Source organism: Mastomys coucha, unplaced genomic scaffold (assembly GCF_008632895.1).
Source record: "Mastomys coucha isolate ucsf_1 unplaced genomic scaffold, UCSF_Mcou_1 pScaffold8, whole genome shotgun sequence".
NCBI lineage: Eukaryota > Metazoa > Chordata > Mammalia > Rodentia > Muridae > Mastomys > Mastomys coucha.
This window is the reverse complement of record NW_022196914.1, coordinates 41,954,798-41,963,026: the sequence shown is the minus strand read 5'-3', so window position 1 is coordinate 41,963,026 and position 8,229 is coordinate 41,954,798. Positions and strand designations below refer to the sequence as shown.

At 40.9% G+C, this 8,229-nt stretch overlaps 1 long non-coding RNA gene across 1 annotated transcript in view; it reads right to left on the bottom strand.

Annotated features, from left to right (window-relative positions):
• LOC116083612 overlaps positions 1–8,229 on the bottom strand; it is a 15,060-nt gene that overhangs the window by 2,459 nt on the left and 4,372 nt on the right. The window contains exon 2 of the long non-coding RNA XR_004115798.1: positions 2,150–2,188. This is a non-coding gene — a long non-coding RNA (uncharacterized LOC116083612). The remainder of the gene's footprint in view (positions 1–2,149; positions 2,189–8,229) is intronic.

Here is an 8,229-nt window from a genome sequence, read left to right as displayed (position 1 = left end):
AAAAAATCAACTGCTTTGAAAATGCCTTCAGTCCTGCTAAGAATGGAACATGATGTGTTTTATGTGGGAGATTATTTGCTATGCTTTCATTCATCTCTCATAAACTCATTCCACAATCTCTACAATTTTCAATTTCATATCACAGACCCTTCATGATGCTCATTTTTCCTGTGCTTTTTTTTTCAAGTAACTGTATAATGTATGATGTTGACCCTCTCTGTGTTCAAATCCAACTCTATCTCAATGCACAGGTAAAGTCCTATTTTCTCTGAAAAGCCTAGCCTGATGGATCTCACACCTCATAGGACTGGTAAAATGCTTTCACTAACTATGTCCCAGCTTCTTTTTAAAAAATTACTCTTGTTATTATTATTAGCAGTACTGGAGACATAACCCACACATACAGTAGGCAAGCAGTAGGTTATGTCTAGTGTCTGTCTAATCTACTTTGGCACTTGAGCTAGCCAGCCTGTTGAGGTATACTGTGTGAAGATGCATCTCGATATATTCAATTATTAATTCTGTACTAGCAGAGAGCTAATGGTCCATCACTGGTCTCATATTTTATAAATCTTCATTCCTTCCTCACATGTCTAAAGCAATCTAGAATTGTATCTGATTGGCTTTAATAAAGACCTAATGACCAATAGCTGGGTAGGAGGTGAAAGGCAGAACTCTGGTCAGAGAGAGGGACTCTGAGAGAAGAATTGAGAGCCAGAAGATTTTCCAATGGACAGAGAGGTGGGCAGATGGACTAGAGCTGAGCAGAGGACTACTTGACCACATGGCTGGACATGGTGGCAGGATTAGTTGGGTTAGAGTAGTTGGGAAACGGCCAGACAATAGACCTAAGATTTAAAATATTAATAAACTTGGGTGTCATTATTTATATCACAGGCAGGTCCAAGACAGTCCTACCACTCCAGCCTTTGTAGGCAGTTTGTTGAAAAAAGTAAGAAGATGTAAACTATATCCTCTCTCATTAACCAAATCAATAAAGAATAATGGCAGTTCATGTCATGGTATCCAAAAAGGAATAAACATGGCTCCCTGCCCAAAGTTCAAAGCATTATTTGAATTTTCCCTGAACCTTGTTTTCCTTGGAGAAGGAGAATCTTTCTAGGAGTAGCCCATAAAACATGTAAAGAAAAGCCCTGAACCTTTCAGGATCGTTTTTTGCTTTAAGAAAGTCAAGAGAGTGCCGGGCGGTGGTGGCACACGCCTTTAATCCCAGCCCTTGGGAGGCAGAGGCAGGCAGATTTCTGAGTTCGAGGCTAGCCTGGTCTACAGAGTGAGTTCCAGGACAGCCAGGGCTACACAGAGAAACTCTCTGTGTAATCAAAAAAAAAAAAAAAAAAAAAAAAAGTCAAGAGGGGAATCCCAAGACACATTGGGACTGTCTTTGCCTGTTCTGTGTTTTGAAGAAGCCCCAGAAATATCATTGCTGAGTGTCTTCTTGAGTCAAACAGAACTTGGCCCACTAAGGTAATGAATGGTCCTGGAGTCCTAAGTGAGAAAGAAACCATCGCAAAGAGAGCTTTGTCAAACATTGACTGAATATAGTGATCACCTAATTGCTTGTCCCCAACCAAGATATTCCTAGATCTCTCTGGGCTTTTCTATAGCCAGAGCAGACCAGAGTCCACTGCTGGCATTCATTGCTGCAGAGAAGTGCTTCTTTCAGTCTCCTTGGCAATTTTATAGATGCTAAAGAGAGTTGAGTAATAAAAAATAAATATTTCCCATATCTTTAAATGTCCAAGTTGTCCTTAGGGTTGATGATGATCATTTATAACTTTGTCTGTTTACTCTAGATGTGTACATAATTTACATGATCTGACTGCAGAATGCTTCACAATTTCCACATTTTTAGATGAGCTTGAAGAACATGAGAAATTTTGGATGTACCAGCCTATGTTACAGAGTATTTGTCCCTAATGTCTGCATGAGTATAGTTCACCTACTGAAATAGGTGCTAAATATAGATCTGCACACAGCTTTTCTTATGAGCAAAGTACTTAGCTAAAAAGAAGAAATCTGTGTGAATGAGGGCAGGCCTAAATTGACATCTAGCCAGACACAGTCATGCTTTCTCAGGTAGCCAAGTCAGGCCTGCCTCTAGCTAAATGTTTCCCTGGGGAGAACTTACCTTCTAATGAAATAGGAAGATCTTGTTCAGGATCTAGGGCTGAAAACACGAAGATCAAAATGAATCTTGAATAAATTTAGATGAGCCATTATCATTCTGCTGTTAACTACAGATTGCATTAATATGGCAATGGCTGTAGTTGAACAATAAACCATTCACTGTATGACTAAAACCAGTGCTTGTTAATGGTAGTTATAATATTTGCATGGATTTTGGTCCTCCTTATACTAGCACAATATCATCCATTATTCTTTCAGTTTAGCTGAATTAACTGTATCAAAAGATTCCATGCTGTATCGAGCCACCCAGGAATGAGGCCAACCTTGTCTTCACTGACAAAACCAGAAAGACCACTAGGGATAATGATTGTATTTTATTACCCAAGGGCAGGCAGTTCTTCAGGCTTTGCATTTGATGGTCGAGGGATGAAAATAGGATTGTCAAGCCTTTTTGTTTGTTTGTTTGTTTGTTTACAAGATACAGTTTCTCTATGTGTCCCTGCCTAGCCTGAGCTCACTCTGTAGACCAAGCTGGCCTCACACTCATAGAGATCTGCCCACCTCTTCCTCCCAAGTATCACCATACCACACAGCCTGCCCAATCACACTTGAATGAGAAGTATGAGATGCTCGGTCCAGAAGTGTTTTGGGTATTTTGTCTAGTGAATCACCAGGACCAGAAGTTAGCCCCAGAGAAATCGTGGTGACATGGATTGCTACCACAGTAAACACTTGGTTATTGTGACAAGGATGTGTTCAGCTTGGCAAGGTGGTACATATGAGTAAATCCTGGCAATTTGGAAGTTGAGACAAAATGATAGTAAATTTAAAGGAAGCCTTAGATACATATAATTTATATATATATATAATTTATATTTATAAAGTACTTTGTATATGCAAATGTACATATATATTTCTATTCACATATATAAATAAAAGTGAAGTCATGAACACTGGCTTACGCTTGCAATCCCAGCACTTGAAAGAGAAACTCAGGAGGTTTGCTGGGGTTTGAAATCAGCTTGGGCTATGGTGTAATAGATAAAATCCAATATGTGCACGTATATTTTTCTAGTTAGCTTTAAATGTCAACTTGACATAGCCTGAAGTCTTAACTGAGGGATTGCCCAGATCAGACTGAGTAACCTATGCAAATATCTGTAGGAAACTGATTGTCTTCATCCGTAATTGATGTAGGAGAGCCCAACCACTTAGTGGTGGCACCATTACCTAGGCAGGTAGTTCTGGACTGTATAAGAATGCTAGCTAAGAATGAGCTTGCCGGGGCTGGCAAGGTGACTCAGTGAGTAGGAGCACTGACTACTCTTCCAAAGGTCCTGAGTTCAAATCTCAGCAACCACATGGTGGCTCACAACCATCTGTAATGAGATCTGATGCCCTCTTCTGGTGTGTCTGAAGACAGCCTTAGTGTGCTTATTTATAATAATAAATAAATCTTTAGGAGGGACTGAGGGAATGGAGTTGACTAGAGCAAGCAGGGCTGACCAAAGCAAGCAGAGGTCCTAGAAAATTCAGTGTGCTCATATACATAAAATAAATGAATAAATCTTTAAAAAAAAAAAAAGAATGAGCTTGCCAAGTCATCTACCAAGTACTACACCTCCATGATTTCTGCTTCAAGTTCCTAGCCTATCTTCCCTGTATAATGGACTGTCACCTGTAAGATGAAATGAATGCGTTCTACCTAAGTTGCATTTGGTCAGAGCTTGCAGTACACAGATTCCCACTAGATACTAACACTAACAACCTGTTCATGAGCATCCCCTTAGCCTCTAAACACAGTAATAGGAGCTGGATGTGTCATACGTACATACAACATGTAATTATATTCTGCCAACCAAAAACTCACACCAACAGTTAAAATTCACATGCATAATGGTAAAAATAGTCTATTATTTAGTAATTATAATAATTAAGATGACCATGCTGGTGTTGATGATGATAAGTATTATTTACTTAAATGCTTAGTGTGCCAATCTTAGAGTCAGTTTTGTATCTTATTTAATCATTACATCAACATTCACAGCACTATGCTTGTTCTTCATTGTTAGAAGCAGAACTAGAGAGCGTGGAACTTGCCCAGAGTCAGCCATGTTAAGTGGATCAGCCACAATTCAAGCCTAGGTCTGTAAGCCTCTCAGGCCTGGCATACTATGAAAAGCACACAGACAAGCACACTCATCACATGTCTGTGCATATCACAGTGGCTCAACATTTTCCCACATAAAGACCTGTAGACCTATGGCTTGATTTCTCTGTCACTAATTTTATTTGACCCAGCTCAACATTTCAACATCCACTGTCAGTAGCAAACTGTGTTTGATTCAGATCTCATTCTCTTTGGTGTACATTTCACTTTGCTATATTCTTCTCTTTCCACCATCTGGGAAATGTGTTAGCAAGGAAAAGAAAGAAAGAGAAAGAGGGGCAGCACAAAGATAAGGTGTTAATGAGATTGAACATGAATCTTCCTGGGACAAGGTGAGCTAAGCTTTTGATTGCTGCTCGTTATTCGGTCCTACAGCCCTGATGGTGATGCCTGATTTGTAAGTTATAGATGTATCTGTAAGGTCTAGCCATTCAGTTTCTCCCTCCCACAGGCTCCTTTGGGTTCCTTAACTGCTCTTATCCAGTGCCCCTTTAGAAAACTGTAAGATTAGAGAGGTACAGAGACACTTGCTTGTAACTCTAACTACCACTGAGGTGGAGGGAAGAGGATCAAGAGTTGGAACCAGCCTAGACAAGGTAGGAAGGCCTATCTCATCTCTACATAATAAACATATACATCATTAACTATATTATGAAACAAGACTCACCCCTGGAAGGGTATGTATGGCTCCCTCAGATCCTCCCTCAACCCTAGATGCTCTGTCAAGTTGATCCATATGTCATTTCCTTGACCAGTGTTCCTGTCAGGCAAAGTTTCCATGTTCTCCATATCCAAATTTCTTAACGCCATGTGAAGTTTCCACAGCCTGCTCTCAGGGACCAGGTAGCAAGGAGGCCTAGTTAGGTCTCCCTTTGGACCTTTCCCTCTTTTTAGGCTAGAGAAATCTTCTCTCTCTCCAAGTGCTAGAGAAATAACCATTTTGCCAAAGCTCATCTGTGACAGAACCCAGGTGCCCTGGTTCCTCCAAGCTCTTCATCTCTGGCACCTTGTAAGTGATGGCTTTCAAGTCTCTTCTCTCTGAATCAGCCTCAGAAATTCTGCTGAGTGTCTGGCTTACATTCTCCATCCACCCCTCCCTCTTTCTAAGGCAGTATGTTCCACTACCCTGCTGGCAGATGTGGGTACACAAAAGAAACGTAGGAAAGAAAACTTCACTGATTAGTGCTGTTTCTTGTTCCTACGAAGCAAGGTGTAGGGTGTGCCAACTGTTTTTATTATTGTCTTCTTTGGGGGTGGGCAGTATACTAACTTCTACTTTACACAAGACCAGCAGTTACTTTTCACAGAAATTCAGGGTGTGTCATCTCTAATGGAATGGAATTAACATGGCATGGGATGCTACACTTTTCTGAGTTGCAGTTACACTTTCATTAGCAGAAAAGCAATTAAGATGTGTGAACAAGCATTCTTTGTGTGTGCGAACAACTAATTGGGCTATTTTCTTTTTCCACATAAAGGGCTAATTACCTTTTGGGCCAACAGTGATAGAAATGTAAACTATAAAGTTTTAGCTATGGGAAAATTCAATTCCAATTTTCTTTGAAGTTTAATCATTGAAATCTTCAGCTGCCTGGTGTGGGACCTTGCAGAGGGGATGAAACACAAATGCCTGTGGGCCACTGAGGCAGGGTCTCAGCCACTCTATGGCAGCAGTTCCACTGGATCTACATGCTCTAGGTCCTTCGGATTACCTAAGGGCTCTTTTCCTTGGTGAGATCCACAGAACCCCAGCACGGGGCTAGCCTTGGGGAAGAAGGCAAATCATAGCTGGTCCCTCCTCCAATTGCAATCTGCACTTACATTTTGAGAAATATTTCATTTTTGTACAAAGTAGGAGGTGGGACACACACATAATTTATAGCACACCTCCAGGAAAGTTGAGAAAAGCTCAGAGAAACACAAGTTATTAAATTGCTGGCAGTCATTACCTCTCCAGAATGAAGCTGAGAACAATTCGTTGGGGGAGACTTTGCCATCAATTTACACAGCTCTGTGCTTGAATTCCCCCTCCCCAAGTCTACAGTCTGGGTAGGAAATGCATTCACTCTTTGCCTCAGTTCTAATTAGATGGCACCTAAAACCCTTGCAACTTCCTGAGTCTTAGGAGTATCTTTTCCCATTCAAAACTTGAGCTGTAAGTTGTTCTCAGCCCTAGAGCTCCTTTTAAAACTATAGGATTATTCAGGTGGACAGTTGCAAGCCTGTGTGGCCCAGGAGAGTCAGGAATTCCAGGTCATCCTCAGCTAAGAGAAGTTTGAAGTCAGTCTGGACTGAATGAGACCTTTTCTAAGCTCCCTTTCCCAAACAAACAAAACACACACACACACACACACACACACACACACACACCCAACAGCATGCTCTTTTTGTCAATACCTGGATTTATAATAATGAGGTAGCATAGAGCAGGACCTATAGGTACCTTCAAAATAGGGTCAGACATAAGAAATTATATGAATCATAGGACTGGAGGGTTAGAACTGTGGGCTCCACCCTACAGCCTCCAGGAACTGATATGAGATGGCTCAGGAGTTAAAAGATGGCCATTCTTCCAGATGAGCAAGGTTTTATCTTCAGCACCTACATGGCAGCCTACGACCATCTGCAACTCCAGTTGCAGGGGATCCAACACCCTCTTCTGGCCTCTGAGGGTACCAAGTATCCATGTAGTGTACAAACATACATACATATAAGATTGTAAAGGGGGTAGACCATCAGGTAAAGTTTGAGGCCCTTCTTAGGTAGGGAACTAGGGTGTGCTGGGTGGCTATGCCTAAAGAGGAAGTGGAAACCATATGTGCCCTCTAGTCCCCTCCCCGCCTCACTTTGTCCCTGCACTGTCCTGTATGTCTAATTAGCTACTTGCCTATAATCGTTATAATAAACCAGTAAATTGAAGTGCTTTGCCCCCTGATATGTGTGAACAATACTAACAAATTATTGAACATAAAGCCCAGGGTGTGGGAACCTTGTTTAGCCTGTTGGTCAGAAATACAGGTTACAACCTAAACTTAAGACTTTAGCCTGAGGGATTTGAACTAGTTCAGGCAGACTGTACGATAATTAATTGGAATGAGAGGTCATTCAGTTGGTGTGTATTAGAGAATTGCTCTGTATGTGAGAGAAAACCCCAAGTCTGATCACTGATGTCATCTTCTATATTAAGTCTGAGAGTGGAGAAATTAAGTTTTATTTTCCCCCCTTTATATCGGTCAAAGGACTAATTACAACAGTTTTAATGATCTTAATTGATTTTATTGTCCATCTTATGATTGCATAACACTCAATTCCATAAGTAAGTGCTGAGCTGAGCTCAGCAGACCAGGTTGATTTTATAAACAGAAGAGGGCTAAGAAAAGCAAAAGGCAAAGAGCAGAGAGCAGGCTGGACATGGTGGCACATGTTACACACAGCCCAGCCCCCAGGCAAGACCCTGTCTCAAACAAAGGAAAACGAAAAAGGGGGGAGGAGTGGTCATTTCAATTACTTTCTCTAATTGCTAAACATAAAGTTATTTCAAATCCCTTCACTGTGTAAGAATTAACTTAATTTTTTAAAGAATTAACGTAATTATGAAGTCAACTGAAAATGACCAAGTTAGAAAATTTTTGTTATTTTTCTAAACCCCAGAAGGTCTGATAAATTGGTGACTCAGGACTTCAGTGTGAGTGACTGCATTATGATTTTAGTCTGTTCTGTTGGGACACAGTACAAGAGCTTAACTGAAAGCAATAACCTCCTGGAATTTCTAAAGACACTGTGATAGTAAACAACACCAAATGCCAGCTTTGTGAGGGGACAGAATCTGTTGGAAGGTAGTTTGGTATTTGCTTCCATCTGATGCAGGGCTGTCAGAAAGTGTGCTGCAGTATTTGATTCTGTAGAAAAAC